The sequence below is a fragment of the Chelonia mydas genome, chromosome 1 (assembly GCF_015237465.2).
Source record: "Chelonia mydas isolate rCheMyd1 chromosome 1, rCheMyd1.pri.v2, whole genome shotgun sequence".
Classification (NCBI taxonomy): Eukaryota; Metazoa; Chordata; order Testudines; family Cheloniidae; genus Chelonia; species Chelonia mydas.
Window position 1 is genome coordinate 111408143 of NC_057849.1, and position 24442 is coordinate 111432584.

General features: G+C 41.4%; 1 protein-coding gene across 6 annotated transcripts in view; it reads right to left on the bottom strand.

The window, feature by feature from the left end:
* LIMS1 (LIM zinc finger domain containing 1) overlaps positions 1 to 24442 on the bottom strand; it is a 127731-nt gene that overhangs the window by 79716 nt on the left and 23573 nt on the right. Inside the window, exons 1-2 of one of the 6 annotated variants that reach the window (XM_043536276.1) lie at positions 7896 to 8032; positions 7139 to 7195 (exon numbers count right to left, since the gene is read on the bottom strand). The exons of the other annotated variants lie outside the window; for them this stretch is intronic. The gene's annotated coding sequence lies outside the window, so the exon portion shown is untranslated. Of the gene's footprint in view, positions 1 to 7138; positions 7196 to 7895; positions 8033 to 24442 lie in introns of those variants that run through there. 6 annotated transcript variants of the gene reach the window in all.

Here is a 24442-nt window from a genome sequence, read left to right on the forward strand (position 1 = left end):
GAATGGGAGTGTGGCATACTCGCGGAGATTTTATGACAGAGATTTTATGACAGAGACAAGATTTCACGGTCCATGACGCGTTTTTCACACCTGTGAATATGGTAGGGCCCTGCACATGTAGCTGTACACTGTAGTGTGGATGCAGCCTGCTTTTCACTGTGGTGTGTAGCTACATGTACCCTATACACAGCCACAAATGCAGACAAGGCCTTACTTTTGGGAATGGCTACAATTAGCAGAACAGGGTGAAAGGCTCTGAGGGATACTGGGCCAAATTCTGCCCTGACTTCCACAAGGTTGCACAGGGTGTAAATCAGGGCAGAATCTGGTTCCCAGCTCAGATTTTAATGGTAACAGTATGGCTAAAGTCCATGCAACTCTGCAAACATCCCCAACAATACATTTCATTGGAAGCCTTTAAAAACAAGATTTTTATCTGTGGCTTTGCCAAAGAAATGAGGAAGCAGATACAGTTTTCACATTGCACAGCATCTGTGCATAAGTTGCTTGCCTCTTTTTAAACAGAGATTTATTCTTTTTCCTTGCAGAAATATCTGTGCCCCCTGAAATATTTTTAAAAGGCATATTCTCTTAGGCTATGTCTACCCTACAGACCTTACAGCAGCACAGCTTCACCGCTTCAGCTACGCTGCTGTAAATTCTCCCATGTAGCCACTGTATGCTGGCGGGAGAGAGCTCTGTCACCAGCATAATTAAACCACCCTCAGCAAGCAGCAGTAGTTATGTCGGCAGGAGAGCAACTCTTTGTTGACATAGCGCTGTCCACACCAGCACTTTTGTCGGTGAAACTTATGCCGGTCAGGGGGGTGTTTCTTTTTCACACCCCTGACCAACAAAAGTTTTGCTAACAAAACTGCTAGTGTAGACAAAGTCTTAGTTGTGAATATTCAACTCCCATTAATGTTAATTAACTACTCCAAAGAAATGAGGTAGTAACAGATTCTGTAGAGTTCCTTTTTAAAGGAATCAGGAAGCTTTTTTTAAAAAAAAAATCTGATAGTGCTTTGAAAATACTGAGTAATACACCAGTTTGCAATCCTACATTAGAATTTCCTAATTGTTTTAAAGCCTTTTATAAATACTTATTAGAACACAACTAGCTTGATCAATTAAAAAAAAAAGCTTAAAGGTCAGATTTTTTTTCCGAAACACTTTTAATGACAACTGTGAATTTTCAAAGGCACCTTCTGAGTAATCTATTTATGGAAAAATGACTAGCAATCCGCCTCTCTACTTTATTAGAGATGAAATAACTTCCTTTTAGGAAAGCTTTCTTTCTGCTAGGGAAAGAACACCTACAAAGTTAATGAACATGGTATTTATACGGCCTGTGATGGAGGGGGGGAGCTCCCTTTTATGGACACCCAGCAAACCAGTTAGCTATAAAAGCCCTCTTGGTAGCTGTTCTCTACTTGCTTTACCTGTAAAGGGTTTAAAAGTCTGCTGCATGCATAGGTAAAAGGAAGGGAGTGGGCACCTGGCCAAAAGAGCCAATGGGAAGGCTAGAACTTTTTAAAATTGAAACAAGACTCCCCTTTTGTCGGTCTGTGTTGTTCTTCCAGAGAGAGGGGACAGAGCAGAAACAGGGCTGGAGCTATCCTGTATCAAGCTGTGGGCCAGGTATGAAAAATCATACCTAGAGACTACTCATTGAAACCCCAGATGTGTAAGCAGATCAGGAAATGTCTACGACAAGAGTGGCCAAACTGAGCCTGAGAAGGAGCCAGAATTTACCAATGTACATTGCCAAAGAGCCACAGTAATAGTCAGCAGCCCCACCTCAGCTCCCCCGCCCCCAGCACCTCCTGCTCACCCAATCACCCTTCCCCCTCCCTCCCTGCACCTCCCAATCAGCTGTTCCCTGGGTGCAGGAGGCTCTGGGGAGGAGGGGGGACTTAGCAGGCTCAGGGGAGGGGGCGGGAAGAGGTGGAGTGGGGGCAGGGCCTGTGGCAGAACCAGGGGTTGAGCAGTGAGCAACCCCCCCCGGCACATTGGAAAGTTGGCGCCTGTAGCTCCAGCCCTGGAGTCGGTGCCTATACAAGGAGCTGCATATTAACTTCTGAAGAGCCGCATGTGGCTCCAGAGCCACAAGTTGGTCACCCCTGGGCTAGGAAGACGCAATTAGGTTTATCTCTTTTATTCCTTTATGGCTTGTGGACTCCTCTGTGCTAACCCCAGGTGCCTTTGTTTTGCTTGGAACCTTTAAGCTGGACCTCAAGAGAGCTATCTTGATCCTTCATCCTTGTAATTGTTTTTTAAAATCTAGCAAAAAGCCTAAGTTCCAAATATATTTTCTTTCTTTTTTGTTTTTAATAAAATTTACCTTTTTTTAAGAACAGGGTTGGATTTGTGTGTCCTAAGAGGTCTGTGCATATGTTGTTTAATTAGCTGGTGGCAACAGCTGATTTCCTCGTTTTCTTTCTCAGCTCTTCCCCGGAAGGGGGGGTGAAAGGGCTTAAGGGTACCCCAAATGCGCCTTCCTGGGTTCAAGGAGGGTTTTTTAATTTGTGTGGTGGCAGCATCTACCCATCCAAGGTCAGAGAGAATCTGTAACCTTGGGAGTTTAATACAAGCCTGGAGTGGCCAGTATTAATTTTCAGAATCCGTGTGGGCCCCCACCTTCTGATCTCAAAGTGCCAGAGTGGGGAATCAGCCTTGACAGGACCAAATTTAGATCAGCCAAAACAGTCAGACTTTAATGAGACACTGCCAAAGAGTGACATTCAGCTCTGTGCAGAGGACCAGTCCAGGGCCTATAGCAACACTTCCACCCCATTCAGCACAGTTTTGAGGCACAGGCCTTGTGCTTGCCCCCTGCGCAGAGTTGAATTTCACCCTGAAATATCTCAAAAGGCACTGCTAGGCTGACATTTAACAAACAAACCTATTAAGCAATAACAGAAATGTTGTATTTATAGGATCTGTGATACTCACTCTGAGTAAGGGATTCAGTAAAGCCTATTACACAACTCTGTGTACCTCAAGGGCTTCCTTACAAAAGATTTTCAGTATAAAATGCATGCCCCATTCTTCATATCTATATCTTGATTACTTTAATCACACATTCCACTGCTTAATATTAACGAACTTTTACTTTAGATACTTGACATATTTTGCTCTCTCCTCCCCAGTATCGCCACATCACATACAGGACTGTTTCCTCAGTATCTCTGTTTCTGTCTTCATGCCACTTTAATTCACATATCAGTGTCACTTTATTATGGACCAGTTAACCATATAGTTATCTTTACAAGCTGCTGCTTCCGGGACTGCACAATACTTCCTCATATGAACTTTTTATCTCTTTCCTGTAGCTATGCTTTAATTCTATCTAAGCTTGTGTACTAGTCACATGAAGTTTACCCAACTGACAAAGCATGTTATAGCTTTACTTCTCAAAAGGATCATGACTACACCCAAGTAAGAAGTGCTTTTTCTGATCATGGAGAAAGCAAGTTCCTATAATTAAGACATAGGTTAAAAGACAAAAGAGGCATTTAGAATTTTGATGTGTTTAAATTTCACATATAAGCAGCACTTGAGTGGTTTCAACATATATAGAAAGTCAAATAGTTTGTTGATTCATGGGGACAGTAACAGTTTTGTCACTTCAAGGAAAACGCAGATAAATTGCCATTAAAAAGGAACTAAGACACCAAACATTAGCCTTTAAATTAGTCCCATCTGAAGAAACTTAGACCCACTTCTTAGTTATATAGAATTTCACACAGGCAAACCAATGTAATTTCATTTGGCAGATTTGTCTGCATCAACACCTTCTCCAGAGATTTGTGCCAAAACTAAAACGACTGAGAAATGCAACAAAGGGGATACACACACACACACACATTAAATCCCTTCACCTTGAGGCCTCGTGCATTGCTATCCTTTCCTCACTGAGCCCTCTCCATTTCTCTTTCCCTCATCCCACTCCCAACATCAGGACTGGGGATGTGCTAGGCTTCCCACAAGAAAATAGAAGCATCTTCCCAAGAAGGTGTCGCATGCTAGGTCTTCCACTGAGTGACTGTGCTCACTGTCAGATACAGGAACAAATACTGAATGTGATTTTTCTTTTTCTACCTCCAACCTGTTACTCTTCATCTGATAGTCTGACTACCTGAATAACAACATCCTTTTCCATGAGTAATGCAGACTAGGGTTGGGATTTTCAAAGATATCTAAGGGAGGCAGGTGCCAAATTCCTATTGAAAATACCAGCCTGGGTATAGTTCATATATTGTATATTATCATTTAATAATTTTAGCAGCTCTCCTTTTTATTAATATCATTAGGGTGTTCAGAATAGAAGAACATAATTTCCTAGCTGAAGCATTACCAAGACTGGGTAAAGAACTATCATCTATTACAAAGAGAAACCCTGGTAAAAGCACACTAAATTGGCATGCCTCTTTTCTTAACTCATCGGTGTCCATTTATATACGGTCTCGGCAGGTCTGCCTACCCCTGCTAGGTCTCAGTATGAACTAGGAGAAGTGGGCCCGTCATTTTGTGTAAGAGACGCAATCTTCTAGAATGTTTCCTAGAGCCAGAACTCCTAGCCTCGCTAATTCCTCCACCGCCACTTATTCCCAAACCAACATTTACTTTGTGAGCTAGCCGATCCTTTAGGTGATGAATGCCTTAGGATTGGTCTAAGTCCTAAGGAGGAAAGCAGAGAAAACTGTTTAGTAGCATTGCTAGCACAGAATGGCTGCCATGTTCCTCCCAAGAAGAAAATGCATTTCTATGACAGGTGAAGTGATATATTATAACTTTCTGTAAAGTATTTGGCTATGCTTTGCTATGAAAGATGTTAAGATTACCTACCCACCATCCCTCTGATTAATACTCCACGAGACTTGGGCTCCTAAGAGCAGTTACTTTTGAAAACCAGACTTAGGCACTTGCGGAATTTTATCCATCATCATTTCAGAACCTTTTGATCCTAGTCATCTGCAGGCTTGTCACTGTCTTTTCTCATTCATCGGAATCAGAATAGCATCTCCGCTAAGCCCTTCGGTTTTTTTGATTAGAAAACTGACTGAACAAATTTCAGGAAGCCACTTGAATTTAGTTTTGTGTTTCTCAGCAAATACAGGTTATTTAAAGTCCACAATGAGTAACAAATCATGAAGAAATCCCACTGTCAGAGTCTCATTTTGTTGCCAGAGTCTGTAGTAGATCCCAACCATAATTTGCCTCCCTTGATTTGTATCTTTTAAAAAAATTAAGCAAACTCTAACTTTCATCCTTTCCTTCAGCATCTGTACACATCAGCTTGTGTAAATCAAAGAACATGAGATGTAAGGTGTTTAAGGGCACCTTAAACCCGCCATTCGTACTTTCCAGAGCTCTGTTCAGTCTAGTTTTAAAATCTGAAGTGATGGAGCTGCCACCATTTTCCGGGGAAGACGGAAGCACAGCTTAACTGGTATCTTGTTGTCTGTTTTCTTCCCACAGTTTTCAGATGAAATTCTTCTTATCCCAATTATATTTCCACTAACCTATTATATCCGCTTGTGCTACCTTAAATAAGTATTCCTCCTTCTTTGCACCAGCACTCTCAAAATACTTGCAATTCGTTGAGATATCCACCACTTCTGCTGAGGCAAGTTTTACACACAGTTTTTAAAATTACTCTTGTCAACACAATTACAACAATTCTCAATCCTCTGCTCTGAAATCTCTCCAACAGGTTACCTTATCTCTGGCCTGTAGGTACTCAAAACTCAATTATCTAACAGTGATCTCACAAAAGAGAGAGAGAAAGAGAGAGTATAACTTCCCTAATCCATGCCAATAATGATGCACACAGAGAAAAACTGGAAGTATACAAGCCCTTGAGAATTCTCTCTGCTCTCTGCTAAGTACTCAGACTTCCTTATTCTTTACAAAAATTCCTCTTCACACCCAACTTCCTTATGAAAGAAGCTGTACCTCACGACAGATTGTACCTCCTCCTTCACTGGGTATTGCAAAGCCCTCCTCACAAGCCTGGCCTAGCAACATTTTGTGTTTCAGCATGCTAGCAGGAATCTTTTTGTCCAGCAGATGGAGCCAGATATCTATCAGATTTGAAAATAAAAATGCCCGCTCACCTCCTATAGTACATGAAAACAGAAGTGAAAATATTTTCCATTTGCAAATTTTAACTTGGGCTGGATCGTCAAAACAAGTGTCTGCATTCCCTGAGATGATATAGTTAATAGAAAATACCAATTTAAATAACTATGTGTTCCACTCAATTTCTAGCTACTCTCTCTTCACACATATAAACAAGCTTGCCCCTAATTATTCCCAAAGTTCCATAACCACACATACACACCTCCCTGGCCCCTTTGAAAATCCATTTCCATCCTTGTTCTTTAGCTATCAGTCATATTCAAGATTTTGTACAAATTCCTCTCTTCAATCCCACTGCAACACTGATCTTTCCTTTTACAAAACCAACTCATGTTCACTGCTCGCTTGGCAAGCGGCGGAGAATTCTAAAGAAAGATGTAGCTCCTTTTCTTTCTCTACTAACACAGGAAAATTAAGCTCAAAGTTTGCCTAGGGAGGTGACCTTTCAGTTTTTAATTTAACTCTGCATGGCTGTTAACCCATCCTGGAACATCTGGTCAAGCCAACTGCCACCCCGTGTCAAACCTCCCATTCCTGAGTAAGCTCTCAGAGAAGTTAGCCAAAGGCAAACTTCAAGCTCACCAGATTTAAACTAATATTCTAGACTGAGCACAATTTCGATTCAGGTCAGGACATGGAACACAGAATCAGTTTAGTGGCACTGATGGACAATCTCCTCATATCAATGGATAGAAGACAGTCATCCATTCTCATCCTCCTGGACTAGGATTAGGGAGGTTATAGTCACTCTTATGTGATATTGCAACATTTAACACTGTTGACCACAAGAGAGAGGCCCTTGCCGCAGGGATGTATCTATTGAGTAATGCTAGGAAACTGCACCTCCACAACTAAATAAATTTTAATTGACTCAATCCTGTAGCTAGGTGTGTGTGTCTATGATAGGGTTGGGGTTTGTCTGGGTTTTTTTAGAGACATCAAAACCCGTTATTAGCCATTTACCTAGTACTTTGTCAGTTAAACTGCTTACCTTTTGATCCATTCTGTTGGTTACTTTGTTCCTGTCACACCAGTGGCTTTGCCAGGACTACCTCAGTAAGGAAAAATGCAAGCATAGTGAATATTTGTCTCAACAACAGTACTACTATATTTACTATATTTTCTGCCTGGCAAATCTTCATCCTTTTTAGGCTTCAGAAACTTCATCTTCCAGATTAGTTAACTCAAGCTTGGGAATAGGCTGGAAAATTCTTTAATTAGCAAGCGCCAATGATGGTTAACTTGCAAATTACAACTACCCACTTATTACTGTACTCAGGGTTTTTTGAAAAAGGGGGGGAAGGGAAAGACATATGGGGAAAGTGAAGCACAAAGCTTAAGGCCCAGATCTGTAAACGTATTTAGGCGTTGCTGAGCTCAGTGTTGCAATGCCTGACTGATTTAGGAGCCTAAATCTCCTTCCCATAAGTGAGTTAGACACTTGGAGATTTATGCTCCTAAGTGCTTAAATCACTTTGAGCCTAAATCAGTCAGGCATTGCAATGCTGAGCACAGTAATACATAAAGTCCTTTAAAAATCTTATTCAAGGTTACACAGTGACTCAGTGTCAGAGCCAAGAAATAAACCCAAACCACCTGACTTGCAGTACTATGCTATAGTCTCTACTGTGTGCACTCCACATTTGTGGCATGAACATTACCCAGGATAACTTTACAGTTCACCATGAATTCATGTAATAGAAGAAGTCATTCTTTTACACACCAGAAGTGGTGGGAATGAGACTCACATGCTGCATTAGACAATTATGCTGATCTCAAAAGAAGGAAGCCACAATTTCTAAATCCCCAACTTGCTGGAGGCATGAGAAACTGTCTTGAAACTCAAATTTCAGTTGTTCATATGTTTTATGATGTTTCCACTTGGGTAAACTGCAACAGCAAAATAAAAACTGAATTAAGCTCATAAATGCACACTCAATGCCTCCACTAACCAGAATGTGGCATACAAAATGAAGGTATAATAATGTCATAGAATAGGAAAAGGTAAATGTGCTTCCATGGAAACTTTTCTTCAATTAGTAAGTTCCACAAGTCTGTTACAATGGATACTTCAGTCTGCTCGCATCTTGGAGGCAGAACCAGCCCCACCAGTTTCTGGCTGCAGGGGAATGCCCTATAGTCCCTGAAGTTCCCTCCAATTAAGACAACTTCCCTACACAAAAATAATTCAGTTCTGCTTTCCTAAATTACTGATTGATTATACTCTGAGGAAAGTGCACTGTAATTTCTCCCAATGCAGAGCATGGGAAACACCCCATAATGAAAAAAACCCAAATCTTTGGATGTCAATTTCCATCTCTATTCTGAATGATCTCTTTTTATCCAGGGTGAGCCAGGTCTTATTCCTCAAAGAAAGGATATCGTCAGGTAAGCATGGATACATTTTCCTATTTGTCATTGTGCTGAGGTCCACAGATCCATTACAATGGGATTTTCACAGCAGTGTGCCTCCTGGGCTGGAAAAAGGATCATCCTTTAAATATCGTTTCAGAGTAGCAGCTGTGTTAGTCTGTATCCGCAAAAAGAACAGGAGTACTTGTGGCACCTTAGAGACTAAATTTGTTAGTCTCTAAGGTGCCACAAGTACTCCTGTTCCTTTAAATATGGACATTCAAAACATGATATATTTTATATGCTCCATCTTCCCCAGGCAGTAAGGCATACAGAAAGCTTCTGCCAAAACAAAAACAAAAGACACTGGCGAAACACTGTATGACCAACAAGCAGAATTCCTTGACCATGCTGCCATCTAGCAGATCTCAGTACAGAAGAAATGATTTCTCTGTCCTGATAGTGTCAGTGCTCCTAACGTCTGGACTTTGATGCTTAACAGAAGGAGGAATGCCACTTGTGAGGACTATTTGTCAAAGAACAATAATAGGGGGTCTCATAAGAGAACTCCCACCTTCAAAATCTCTTCAGACTGAAGATGGTAGCTATCGGAAGGTCTACTTTAAATCTATAAGCACACCACCACCTCCTGTAAGGGTTCACTCTAGGCTATTTTTCTAAGGAGGTTCCCAAGGGAACCTCCTTAGACCCTGTTGGGCTGGAAAAAGGGTTGCTTCCTATGACCCTGTTGGGCTGGAAAAAGGGTTGCTTCCCTCAGGAAAGTCAAATCCCAACATGAAATATTAAGTGTGATTAAAATTATGCATGTGCTTAAGTGTTTTGCTGAATGGGAATAGATCACAGAACTGGTGCATAAGAATGTACACAAAAAGGAATTAACCCCTCTTCCCTTCCCTCTCCATATCTGCCATAAAATGTGAGCACATCAATGGCTGGACTGCTTCAAGAGTTCTGTGATCGACTCCTAGGTTATCAAGTCCCAGACAAAAAGCTATATTTTCATTGAAAGGCTTGTTTTCAACTACAGTTACAAGACAGAATGAATTCTATGTACATGGTAGCAGCACTGAAGGAGGAAAAAACAAGTTGTTACACATCAAGCTGGGATAGATGAGCTCAGTAAGAGGGTTTAATTGTTTGCAGGAAAAAAATGCAGTGAGTCATACTTGAAGTGTCTTGTTAGAGATTTTATCAAGAATTCCTACTACAGGATCCAGAAGCACTTTAAAGGGTTTGGAAAGAGAAGTATGTAACTTACTTCTGTAAGTTACCTACAAAAATAAGTATTTTTGAGTTTGGGGCCTCATTCAAACTATATGGTATTTAAGTTTCTGAGTTTATATAATTCTTGCAATTCAGTATGAAAAATGCCTTGAAGTTTTTGCATTCTAAGCAATATATATCTGTGTTTAACCATCAAAAATTTATAGGCTGGTGGAACTTAGCCTAATCTTCATCTCTCCCACCGCTCTCTGCTGTTGCCCTCTGAGAAGTGATCTTGTGACATCAAAGATAAATCCCCCTCTCTATTAATTCCATCTCTACTCCCTCTTCTCCTCACCCTCCTCTTCTCCTAAAGTGAAGTGCTGAGATTGTCCTCCTCCCCCAAAGCACTGAACACCTACTACTGTATTCCAGTCTTTCCCCTGTAATATTTTCTTTTAAAGCATGGCTACCATAGCAGCATGTGGCTGGTAAGACTAACAACTTGGAAAAGCATGAAACTCTCTCTGGACAGGACAAAATAGTCCCTGAATAATACCCTCTCCCTGACCCTCTCCACACACACACACACACACACAAAAGGGGAAAACCCTTTCTGACCCGCAAATGTTTGTAGGAATACAATATAAATGAGGGGTTGTGAGCTGAACATCTCAAATGGCAAAAGCAGAGAGATGACTAGTCAGCAGTGGAGACTGGAAAAGTACTGTTTTTTATTAATATTAATTATTGCTATGGTCTTCTACGTCATCTTACATGCACAACTCTCGATATACTGCCTACCAGAAAACTCTACTGAAGTGTAGTGCCAATCTACAAGAGGGCAGGTAAGTTGTGTGTTGGTTTTTATAAAGTGTGGGGTCGTATTTTGCTTTGTTTAAAAGATTTTGTTATGCCACAGAGGTAAAAGAAGAAAAATCACTTTCCAAAGCCCTCTCACATACTAGGAAAAACCCCCACCTGCCTGATGTTCTTTCCACTCTGATAATAGCTATACTAGCATAGCATGGTGCATGCTGGAAGGACACTGCAGAGCAGAGCAACCAGGACTTTGGAAATGAAACCTTTTTTGTGGCTTCGCTTCCCCAGTCACTCATCTGCTGAGAGCATGAACACCCATTCTATTGGAGGAAGCCAATATGCAACTTTAAGTTTACTTTTATTGTCTTTAAAGATTTGTTGATCACCTTGAACAACTGACTCGAGACTGAAGTAACCATGGTTGATTGCCTCCTTATGTCTTTTGGCTGCCTCTAATTTTTTTAAATGAAAACAACTGAATAGGGAACAAAAATGTACTGATCTAAAAAACATGCTTTTAGAAGCAGTTCCCACATTATGTATCTTATCACTGATGATTCTTAGTCACTGAACAACAAATAAGGATGAATTAATTTGGTGCCAATGTCAGTGCCATACTTTATGCCAGGGGTTCTCAACTTTTTTCTTTCTGAGGCCCCCACAACATGCTATGAAAACTCCACAGCCCAACTATGCCACAACAACTTTTTTTCTGCATATAAAAGCCAGGGCCAGCACTAGGGGGTAGCAAGCAGGGCAACTGCCTGAGGGCCCTGCGCCACACGGGCCCCATGAAGCTAAGTTGCTCAGGCTTTGGCTTCAGCCTCAGATGATGGAGCTCAGGATCAAAGGCATCAGCCCCATGCAGTGGGGCTTCAGCTTTCTGCCCCGGGCCTCAGTGAGTCTAATATCAGTGCTGCTTGGCAGCCCCCCTGAAACCTGCTCACAGCCCCACAGAGGGCCCCAGACCTCTGGTTGAGAACTGCTGTTTTATGCAATTCCACTATATTTTTAAATATATTGTAGCTCTAGACCAAATTGCAATAAGAACTCAATTCTGATTCCACGAATCTTGGGCAGAGAAAGACAGAAAAAAAGCAAAATTCTCCAGATGGTTAACCCTCTTTATATTTATCTATCATTTTTAGCACATTAGAAATTAGGGACAACAATTTAAGCTTATTTTTCAATTTGTTTGAATAACAGATACTAGTTTTTGGTATCTGTTAGTTACTGAATAAAGATACAAACTCACAGACCTCACCACCCTATGGCATTAATGAATTATTTCATCATAATTTGAGAAAGTGAAGAGATTTTCTTCCATTAGAAAAGTAGAAATTCTAGAGCAATGGTCACCAACCGGTCGATCACAATCGACCGTTCGATCCTTGAGGATCTCCCAGTCGATCAGGATCTCTGGCAGTGCAGTGTGGCTGCCGCTATGGCAGACTCCCTGCCTTCGACGGCCCCACGCCATTCTCGGAAGCGGCCAGCACAGCCCTGCAGCCCCAGTGGGGGACAGAGATCTCCCTCCGCACACTGCCCCTCTGCAAGCACCCCCCCCTCAGCTCCCATTGGCCAGGAGAGCTGCAGGGGCAGTGCTTGCAAAGAGGGGCAGTAATTGCTGGGCAGGAGTCTAGAGGGTTGTTGGGTGTGCCAGCAATTACTTCCCTCTCCCTCAGCTCCTCTGTTACCCCTGACTCCACCAAGCCTTTGCACTGCTTCTGAGGGGAGTGAGAAATACATTTTTGTACTGTAGTTTAAATGAATTATTACTCAAAGTACTGTATTAATATGCCTAGTAAGGAATCTGTTTGTCAAAAAACATTTCCTGAATCTTTTTGGTCTGTATTGTTTCAGACATACTTGCTGACAGGTATTTTGAAATAAATCACCAAGATAATTGAAACTGGTGTGATTTTTGTAGTGTTATTTTGACAAATAAAATTTGCAGAATTTTATAATATTGTGCACACAATTTTTATTTTTTTGGTGCAGAATGCCCCCAGGAGTAATTCCATAATCTTTGCATTCTTATTAGAAACCAACTAACAATTCAACTGGGCTACTCACCAATGTTCCCTCTAAATTTTTACACCCATGTGCGGAATGAATTTTGTTACGTGCACCAACATGGAGGTGATGTATGGCGGGGCTCAGGGGTTTGGAGTGTGGGAGGGGGCTCAGAACTGGGGTACGAGGAGGTGAGGGCTCTGGTTGGGGGTGTGGGCTCTAGGATGGGGCCAGGGATGAGGGGTTTGAGGTTCAGGAGGGGGCTTATGGCTGGGACAGAAGGTTGGGTGCAGGGCGTGAGGGCTCCGGTTGCGGGTGCAGGCTCTGGGGTGGGGCTGGGGATGAGTGGTTTGGGGTGCATGCTGCCCCGAGAGGGAGGGCTCTCCCCAGCTGCAGGAGCTCCGAGGCTGGGGCCGGAGCAGAGGTGCCTCTCCCCGGCTGCGGCAGCTCCGAGGCTGAGGGTGGGGCTCAGGCCAGGGGAGAGGCGCCTCTCCCCGCCTGCACGGCCCTTGATAGCTTGCTGAGCAGCCACGCAGCTCAGAGGCAACTTAGCTGCTCAGTATTGTCAACGTGGGGCTAATGCTACTAATCTAAAGGAACTATCACCATAGTATCTGAGTGCCTTAACAATCTGTGAGATAGGAAAGTACTATTATCCACATATTACAGATGGAGAACGGAGGCATGGGGAGGTTAAATGATGTGCCCAAGATTACACAGGAAATCTGTCGAAGTAGAGAATTGAACCCATATCTCCCAAATTTTGACTACTGCCCTAACCACTGGACCATCGTTCCACAGAAGCATGTTTTCTGGATTAAAAGTAAGATAGCAAGACTATCAGGTTTAAAAGAAGCTTTGCTGAAGAGGAAAAGAAGGATTTAAAAAACTAAAACCTCCATGTGATCTCAAAGCCCTCAGAAAACCACTGTTTATTTGCAGACTAACTTCACCTCAACTTGGACCTTATTTTTCTGACCTTCCATCATACATCCTATGTTTTTATGGCACAAAGATTCTCACCTTGGCTGCAGTACAAAGATAATGTGATGCTTAGCAGTTATAGCATGCTTCTTAATTAGTTAATGTTAGTACAGATCTATATAAGATATCAAGGACACTGCAGTCACCTGCCAGGTTTTCCTACAACAGCAGGGTGCTCGGCTTTCTTTCAAGCAGCTAGACCCTGCCTAAACAAGTCTGTGGAGTCCAGGAGAGGAGATTTGCCTCTGGAGTGTGTAAGAATTTTTTTTAAGCAAAAGAACACAAATGCTTTTCCAAAGAGAAAAAATAAGAACCACAGAAAGAATCAAGAAGAGTTTCTGACCCCAAGGAAAAGAAATGCAGAATTTTGATTGTGTAAATGTATGTTTGGTGTATGAGTCAATTACCCTCAAAGGCTTGCATTTGTTGTTCTCCTACTCCGACCCCGCCCTTTCTTGCCTTTCAAAATCAAACCTGATGGCCTTTTTTATGGAAGTTAGCCCAGTCTTAGTTATTCACTCCCTTGGGCTACACTATTTCATCCATAAGCACATCCTTTCCCTCTCACGTTTCTATACATGAAACCTAGAACCAGAAAATACAGATTTTACGTGTGTGTGTGTGTGTGTGTGTGTGTGTGTGTGTGTGTGTGTGTGTGTGTGTGTGTGTGTGTGTGTGTGTGTGTGTGTGTGAGAGAGAGAGAGAGAATGCATTTTAACTAATTACAAGGAAGAGACCGGCTACACAACATTCACGTCTTTTAGTCAGATTAATTTTGTTAGCCAATTCCTTCTCTTGCAGAAGCAATATCCAGTTGAATAACCTGTGGTGTTTTTTTCATTAGATGTTATCTGCAAGCAGGGGCAAGGTTCTATTTGAAAGAGCTGAGATTAGCAGAATCACAATTAGGCAGAGAGTGGAAAGTGAAAATGCATTTTCATATTTATTGTCACTTAGACAACAAATGACAGTGTGACAGAAACAGGATGTTCTTTGGCATTTAGAGGGAGACTAGCAGTCTGCTTTCACTCAGGAGGCTAGCTTTATGTTGATTAAAGAGAATTATAGAAAAATTATGAAGCAGATCAGAATTTAAAATTGAAGCAGAGTCATGGGAACCCACATTATTACGCACTCCAATTCTCTCTATTTTTTTGATATTCTCTTGTGTAATTCTCCAATAGGGAAAGATCATGACTATGCTGCTCCTCTACAAGGTGCTTTTCTAGGGGCCCGGTGAAGCTTAGAGTGAAACAGAGGAGACTCATGTCAGGTTTTACTTGGCTGCTGCTCCTGATAATGCCACTGGACTAGTGTTATTTGCATGTTTCACAACACAGATCTGACATAAATGGAAAAGGACAAACAAAAGGTAGGGAGAAGAGATAGAGGGCTCATCTAAACAAGAACCTTCCACTGGTTTAACTTAAGGTGTGATTTTAAATCAATTTAGTTAAAAGAGTGCAAACCCCTGTTTTGGTTTAAACCAGGCTTATTTGTGTTATTTAAGTCAATTAGGAACAGACTTAACCTAAATAAAAATTAGCCACTCTTGCTGAAACAAGAATGTCCACAGAAGGGCTTACACCAGTTTCATTAAATTGGTTTAAAAGATGTTTTAAGTTAAACCAGTGCAACATTTGTACATAGACAAGGCCAGAGAGCACAAGGGTGGAGGGGAATGGGGGGGGGAGGGAATGACTGGGAGGGAGCAGAAAGAGAGTACAGAATGAAAGTGTGGGATGAGATGCTCACAGAAGGGGCCAGACCATTCCAATGATCTAGTGGCTTTATATTTTAGCTCAGGATTTATGCCAACCAGTGCTGGAAGTACAGTAGGTGTGAGGCGGCCCATGCAACCTCTGGGAAGGGTGTGTGTTGTGTAGCTGTCTGGCAACCATCATCAACAAACCCTGGCAACAGCCATAGCCAACCTTCTCAACCAGGAATCTGTAGCCTTTGACTAAGAGTGGGTGAAGGCAGTGGGTGAAGGAAGATGACTTCAAAAAGTAAGGAAAAGATAGTGTTGAGAAAAGACAAAGAGTATGGCAAAGCTGGATTTATCTGTTGGGAAAGTTGCACTGGTTTAACTTAAGGTTTGATTTTAAACCAATGTAGTTAAAAATCTTTATGTTTAAAAGAAGCCTTTTCAGTTTATCTGCACCCAGTTCCTAATCAATTTAAATTAAACTGAAATAAACCTGGTTTAAATGGAATTAAGAGTGGCCACACAGTCTTTTGCATTGGTTTAACATCACACCTTAAGTTAAACTGATACAACTTTCTTGTATAGACAAGTCCTCAGAAAGGCCAAAGGAGGAGGAGGAGAAACCAAGCATAGTTTTGGAATTAAGTAAAAAATCTGAGAAATACTACACCTATTTACATATGGATAGTATTTTACATATCCAATTTATCACAGCAGGTAAACATGTATTCACTTTGATGCTGTGCCCTCTGACACAATACTTAACAGCTAAAACACCAAGGGCTAAATTCAGAACTACTGTAGTTTGTGAAGGCTTTTGTGGTATGCCATCTCTTCTCCCTCTATGAACAGACATGTTCCATGTATTACCTACCTATATGTCTAATCACGAGAAAAATAATAAAACCAAGTAGTTATGTAGCATTTCACATATTCAAAGTGGTGTATGAATATTAACTAACTAATCCTAACCACCATGAGCCTGGTAAGCAAGCTTTATACACATTTTATTGATGGGAAAACTAAGACAAATATTGAAGAGCCATATTAGACCACTGAATTTCCTGACTTCCAATTCTATGCTTATATTCCATATCATATAGCCCACCAATAACTTGTGATTATTAGTATTCTTTTTAACCATAAAAGGAAGACACATAGTAACCATTACACACAGAAGGAAAAGTGGTCGAGCCTGGATTAACTTCAGGTCTTAGAATTCATCCTTTCTGGAATACTGCACCTATTGTCACCACAGGTTTGCCAAAAAATTGGTACATCTTCAAAATAATTAACAGTGCATTAATATGAACATAGGAAATATTAGAAAATCCCAAAATCACATACTTGCCACATGACATAAAAACATAAGAAGTTCTGAATTAAGCATTCAACAAAAACAAGGAAGTTACTTCCAAAACTTACTCTGTCATGTCCAAGTATTGAAAATCTCCAAGAATAGAGCAGTATTTTGGATACAGCACACAATGGAAATAATTTAGAAGAGTCTAAGTCCCAGATCTACATTTCTTTACTTGACTGTCATCTTCTGATCAGGACAATATCAACAACATATATTTATCTCATGTGTATGCTCACGTGTTTCCTTTTGCTAACATTTAACAAGGGCATAAGATTATTTTTTTTTAAAAAGTGTCACTCTGTTTGTCCAGCAGACACTTTTTCAAACAGTAGCTGTGATATAATTTTAAAAAATACCGAAAAAGGCACCAGCCCAAAGTAAAGACTAAGTGCAGGCAAAATGTTTTTTTAAACAAAAGTTGGACATTTTTCCATAATGTTATGACAAAGCCAAAAGCTTTTGCATATGTAATCACACATGGGAAAGTAGTTTAACTTCTCTCATCTCAATTTTAGACAAGAGATGCAGAGAACATTAACAAAAAACAGAACAGATCAAGAGACAGAGTTTTAACATGGAAGTAAATGTCTTTACAGGAGTTCCCAGGAGAGGAGTGCTCAGTGGTGGGCTCTCAAAAGCCCCTTGTATTCAGAAGCACTAATTATGTTAGTGCGGCTAATGCAAGTACCACAGTGGTCAGCATTAGAATGGTCAGAAGACAGCCCACTGAAGTCAGTGAGTGGAGTTTTAGATGCATAAGGAAGTCAGAACTGGGCTCCTAAACCTCAGGTTTAATCCAGATCTGTTTATTCCTGGAATCAATACAAGAGATACACTTTTTAAACACAGATTTAATTATCCAATACCCCTTTACACTGATTAGAAAAAAGTACAGTAATTCCTAAACCAGAGGTTCTCACTTGCTGTACCTCCATTTCAAATGTGACTTTAAGAATTCAAAATTACATTCCACTCTAACATGCTGTAAACAGATCAACAAAAAGTTTCTTTAACAGCTGGGATCTCCATATCCTGACATTCAACCTACAGGCCTAACAAGAAATCAGCAAAATGCTTGAAACCTTTGGCTTTTACTACCAGGTGTCACTAACAATGAAAGAGCAATTAGACACTGGGACTGAAAGAGAAAAGTGGGAAGAAAAGTTTAGGGGGAAAAAGGAAAATCTTCTGCTTCGACTTGGTCAAATCACCTTCCCCTCTCAGCTCTGCAGTTTGTACCATCTCAGCTCTTGTGATGTTGTCATATTATTAGTTTACCAGTCAAATAAAATCCTTCCAACCTAGACAGGATCTGAATTTCTAATGCAAAAAATCTACAAAAAACTGCTTCAGAAACCATCATTAAAAATCATAAAGAAGGCACAAGGATTTCCAGCTGAACTATTTTTAATTGTGAAGAGCCACACTAATATACATATTTGAACCCCTCTGATAGCTGTGTCACCATTATGCATTTTGTTTGCTTAGATTAAGCACAATAGCAATATTTTTTAAAAATCTTGATTAATGAATATATGGACTGCAGCCTTGACTTTAAACAAAGCCTAATAGTGTATATCTACCCCAAGGAGACATTATACAACATAACTGACTTGGAAGAAAATTGTATGCATATAATTTCATTGCAGCATCAGTTATTTCTGAATGAAGGTGGCTAAAGAGATCTTTACAATCAGGTCACGATTATTATATTGTTTAGATTGCTGTAGCGCTCACTATGTGCTAGGCACTTTCCCAAGCACAGAGAAAGACCAGTCCATGCTCCAAACAACCTGTAACCAAGCAGAGGGGGGGAAAAAAAAAAGATTGGGGAAACGGATACAACCTACTAACAAACTCTTCCCAGGGTTATTGCTTTAAAACTTGATTTGCCCACTGTCTCACCATTCATGACCATGCCAGCAAACAACTCAGAAAACTAAACTTTGGTAAGTCTCTCCCCATCCACACATGAATGGAGCCTACTCCTGACTCTGTCACAGACTTGCTGTTTGATCTTGGGCAAGTCACTTAAGGCTACATTCACAAAGGGACTTAAGCAGCGTGACACTGAGTGTCTTGGTGCCAACTTTTTGGTGCCTAGAAAATCACAGGAACAATACTGAGATCCACAAAGCCAAGTTAGGCACTAAGTAAGAAAATAAGATGGGATTCTGGAGACTGGGATTCACAAAAGCCAGCACAGTAGGCCAGGGGCCACTTAAGAAAGTTAACTGGAGACGCTGATGAGAGGGATGTGCTAAGCCCTGCCCCTTTCACAGAGATAGGTACAAAAGCCCAGGCTGTAGGGAGGTGGCTAGATCTCTGCTAGTGATGCACAGCCAGGAATCCCTCTCTGATGTTGCACTCCATATGCTTTGTGAAAATATGCTTATAAATGTGTAACTGGAATATGCTTTACACAAAGGGTCTCTTGTAAGGTATCATTACAAAGTTTATAATCTATTGAGTGTGTTCATCCTATTTGTTTTCATGTATTATTTCTGTGTCTGGACTTAGAAGAATAAGATATAAACTTGTATTACTAATGTAAACATATTAAGTGGAAGCCATAAAGGGTGCTTTAGAATCAATTGGTTGTAAATGGCTCTGTTTACTTGTCAGCCTTCCTGCATATGTGGGTGCCAGCCAGTGAGTAATGAAGTCTCACAGGACATGTGAACATGTCACCTGGTACTGAAATCCATCTTAAACCTGGTGCTTTTCCATTTAGAAGGAAGGGTGGGAATCCAGAGAGAGACAATGATTCCCGCCTTATGCCAAAGATATACAAGGGGGTGGAACAGGACAAAGGGGGCTGTCAGTCATGAGAAATCCCCCTAGTTACCACCTGAGCTGGAACTAACAAGGACTGTACTGGAGAAAGGATTGGGCCCAGATTAGGAAGCAGTCTAATCTGTGAAAGAAGCTTATTGGAACATCTGACGGTGAGATTTATCTGTATTCAGTTTCTTAATGTATTAGGCTTAGACTTGTGTGTTTTGTTTTATTTTGCTTGGTAACTTACTTTGTTCTGTCTGTTATTACTTGAAACCACTTAAATACTACTTTTTATACTTAATAAAATCACTTTTGTTTATTAATTAGCCCAGAGTAAGTGATTAATACCTGGGGGAGCAAATAGCTATGCATATCTCTCTATCAGTGTTAGGGTAAACTCATAAATTGTCCGCCCTCTCTATCTAAGCTCTATACAGAGTAAAATCAATTTATTTGGGGTTTGGATCCTACTGGGTGTCTGGGTGCTGGAGATAGGTAACCTGCTGAGTGGTTTTCAGTTAAAGCCTGCAGCTTTGGGGGCACGGTTCAGACCTGGATCTGTGTTGCAGCAGAATGGAGTGTCTGGCTCAACAAGGCAGGGTTCTGAAGTCCCAAGCCAGCAGGGAAAATGGGCTCAGAGGTAATTTCAGCACATCAGGTGACAGCCCCAAGGGTCTCTGTGACTGAACCCGTCACACCCTCTTCTGGAGTCAGGGAGCTGAGACACCTGAGGTGGTTCCTGTGAGAATGACTTAGGCAGGCACCTGCCTCCACACAAAATGGAGGGCAGAGAAGGAAGGAGTGGGAGACCCAGGTTCAATTCCCCCATCCCAACCCCCTGCTTGAGAGGGAGAAAGGAACTGAAGAAGGGTCTCCCAACTCTTAGAAGAGTGCTCTAAGCTCTGGGGTATTCTGGTGTGGTGCTCCCTCAGTCTCTTCAGTTGAGTCTTTTCCACTGTGTATACATACTTACAGAGAGAGAAAGTGAGAATAACTGTAGCCCAGTGATTCAGGAACCCACCTGGGAGATCAGGATCCAGTCCCCCTGCTCCAACTCATAGGCACTAACTCCGTGGGTGCTCCAAGGCTGCTTAGCACCCACCGGCAGCTAGCACCTCCCGCCTGCTGGCACCCCTCTGATCAACTCCTCCCTCCCCTTCTCGCCTGCTGTGATCAGTTGTTCCGCAACATGCAGGGGGCGCTGGGGAGGGGAGAGGAGTGGGGCAAGGGGGAGCACTCAAGGGAGGCAGGGTGGGTCTGGGTCAGGTGGGGTCGGGGCCTGGGGTGGGGTGGGGTGGGGGGTTGAGCACCCCCAGGGCCCAGAGGATGCTAGCACCTATGCTCCAATTACTCTTTCATTACTATTTTGGAAAGATATTAACTCAACCCTTACTACCAGGGTAGACTTTCAAAATGACCTGCAAAGGAGGAAAAAACCTAGGGCTTGTGCCCTTCTTTATGATTTATAATGATTGTATCTGAAGCAGTTTTTTGTGGCTTTTTGTATTAGCAATTCAGATCCTGTCTAGATTGGAAGGCTCTAATTTGACTGGAAAACTAGTACTGTAACAACATCACAGGAGCTGAGACAGTACAAGTTGCACAGCTGAGAGGGGAAGGTATTTTTTCTCTCAACTGTTAAAACTTTCAAGGCTCGTCTACACACAGTGTTGCAACAAATGTGTTTACATCCGTACAACTTGTTCCTGTAAATTTAAAAATGTAGGCTAAACACACATAAAATTAACATCTTCAGTGGTATCTGTACAACTGTGTTTGTAGGCCTTATCTTTCTCAAGGATTAATTAACATTTTGGATAAAGGAAACTTTGACATTAAACATTTAAGACATTCACCTCTTCAACTAAGCTGTCAAGAGTTCATAGCAAACATCCCCAAGGCATTCCAGGGGAGAGCAAATTCCTCACCTTTCTAAAGGAAAAAAAAAAAAAAAACAAGCAGGGGAAAACATTCATAAAAACCAAATTCACCATTCAGGCCTGTATACATCATCATGAAGAATTAAAAACAAAGACCTTTGCAAGTTATTTTTTAAAATGACTTTGCCATGCTTCCCTATGCCTCTCCACCCCACCTGGTCTCTGCCACATGTGTATCAGTAAATTCACTGGTAGAGGTTTATTAGTCATTAAAATTCTGTCCTTAATTATCTGCCCTGGTTATCTGAATCACTATGAGCACTGGGATACAAGTGTTTCAATTTTAATTTTGGGGGCAATTTTATCTAATAAATTATCTCGCAGGAAATGTAGTCCTAACCTGCTAGAAAGAACTTGAGCAGCGTTGGTCTATATTTCCATTAAGTTCCCAAACTCACATTCCAGAATACATTCACTACAGATTTACCCCAGGTGTTGGCTGCCCCTATCCTCCTTCAATCTACACAAAAAAAGCCTGTAACTCAGGCTTGAGGGTACATTAAGCCCGGGGTAGCTGGCACAGCCAAAGGTATAGGCTTGAGCTCAGATTTCACTTCAGCCTGGACTGGCAACCCACCTACATTGCAGTCAGGATGCAGGCTAATCAAGCCCAGGTGCTATTACTCCTCCTATGCTATCCCACAAGTCTTCCTGAGTTATATTTCTTGTCTATCTCCTCCTTTAAATCACCTACACTGACCCAGCATTTTAACCTCACATTTGCTTGTTCCGTTCCTGCTGTGCTTCCACTGAATTCGAACAGAGACACCACCAAAGAAATCCTCCTATCATGCTGCCAGTTGGCCAAAAACTAATGCCAGTCTTCTGGTAAAGCTGTGGTGTGAGGTCAGTAAGACCCATCATTTCGGGGAGCATGCCCCAAATGACAATTTTATGAGTGGTGGACACAAGGAAACGCAGAGGCAGAAAAGTCATCTGAGGGCGCCACGAATCACTTGGTGGTTTGTCATTATGGAATTCAGCCTGCATTCTCGTTAGAAGCCCTTGCTGCCAAGTGCTGTTCACTTTCTCCTTCAGAGCTGTCTGCATTAATAACGAATAGCTCCATTTGGAAGTTATTTACATAAAGTACCATTCTTGTATCATTATTGCCAGACAGCAGCTCCATGCTAGGCGAGAGAGAAAGAAGGGGGAGAACATCCTGCGAATGACTTCATAGAGCAGCCCAGTTTAATGCACCACTAAGAACCATGGGATAGCCTGCCAGAAACCCATCCCAGCATATATGAGCTAGTACAGCAGCATTGCAGCCACGTGGGTCTGACACGGATAGGACTGCGCAGTGGGGATGCTTGGTGAGACAAGTCCAGGCTAACTCTGCAGTGAAGATGTACCCTCAAAGGTGTGACTGAGAAAGGGGCTCCACAGAATGAACTCAACTAAGGAGCAAGCAGTGGCATTCTGGTCAGCTTACTGCAAATGATCTGCAGTTAGGTTGTTTAAAACCAATGAGTGAACAAAAGCTGCTTGATTTCAAATACTATTTTACGCTTTTTTCCTCATATATATTTCTATTTTAAGGCCACTAGTTAACAGTGTGGCCTGTATACTAGAGCCTGTATTTTCAAAAGGAAAAATAGCAAAAATTCATTTTTTAGAGATGTGCCTGTTAAAACATACATTTTTGTTTGTTAGTGTTGGATCACATTAAAGAAGTTCTGTATTAAAATCACAAATGAGTTTGATTCCCCAGTTTAAATTCCAGGGTATTACTAATTAAGAGGTCTCTTGGTTTTTGGTACTGTTGCTCTCCCTCTATGTGTGAAACTTGCAAGCTGCTAATTGTGTTAGTACACTCTAAGACAGAGTCTGCTCTCAAAGCAATTCTTTGTAACAACAACTACTCACACAGAGAGAGACTCAAAGCAATACTCTGTAACAACAGAAACAGCACCCAGAGACTCCCCGCCCTTTTGTTGTATTCATCTCGCTTTGTTAACAATTGTGATTAAAATAGAGATAGAGGATGTATGTGGATGGATGCTTGGTGTGGATAATAACTGAATGATCAGGGAGGTGCCAGCCTAAGAATCCAGTGTCCATCGGCTGAAGAAGGCGTCAAGTGGAAATAACCAGAGGATCCCCGGAGGGCAGACTGGAATCCACCCAACAGCCTCAAGAATGGGAGAACCAAAGAACAAGATAACATCTGGCAGCACAGAGCCATCAGGAATGTGACATCTGCTGATTGATTCAGCAACAGTATGATGAAGCAATTCCCATAGACTGGCATAGGAAGAAATTCCTATAAAAATGGACTCTAGAAAGTGAGAACTTTGGGATCTGATTCTGCGAACCAACTTCCAGGAGCATCAGATGAGCATCTGACAAGGCCCTGCTCCCTCCTCATGTCCAGGCCACCTGGCCAGTGGCTTGGCATTAGCAACTCTAAGGCTGGTAACTATGATAACAACCTTGCAGAACCTGTGTGTGTGTGTGTATGAATGAATGTGTGAATAAATATGAAATTGAATGGAATGTTATAGCTATAACTAACTGCTTACTATGATTCTTTCTGTATTCACAATAAATGTGGTATTTTGCCTTTTCCCCTTTAATAAGCTCCTGCTGGTTTTTATTTTATTGGTATAACATTTGCACAGATAGGGCAAAAATGGCTGGACAGACTTGAGCCATTAGAGAATATCTGCTCTTTTAGGGAATAGAATAAACCGTGATAAGCTTCCCTTCAATTCTGTAAGAAAAAGCTGTATCTTTATACATAAAAAATTGATTAAGGACAGAAAATATACAACAGATCATGAAATTCCAATCTTAATTCATGCATACGTGGTACTCTTTTTGCTACAAAGCACAACTTATATTTTGAACTTCCTAGATTTCATTAGTGTGTGTCACAAATTTATCATTATTTAAACATGGGTGGAAGGACTTTGTATTTCAGTTTGAAGAAGATACCATGAAATTGCCTTGCAGAGGGAGTTTTGAGTTCAGAAAACACAGCTATAGTTTCTAGATAACAATTGACTAGAAGCAGTTTTCAACACCTATTTCAGCCCAAAATTATAGTGCCACAAAGCTTGTTACAGTGATGGGACGATCCATCCTGCCAACTAGCAGCCA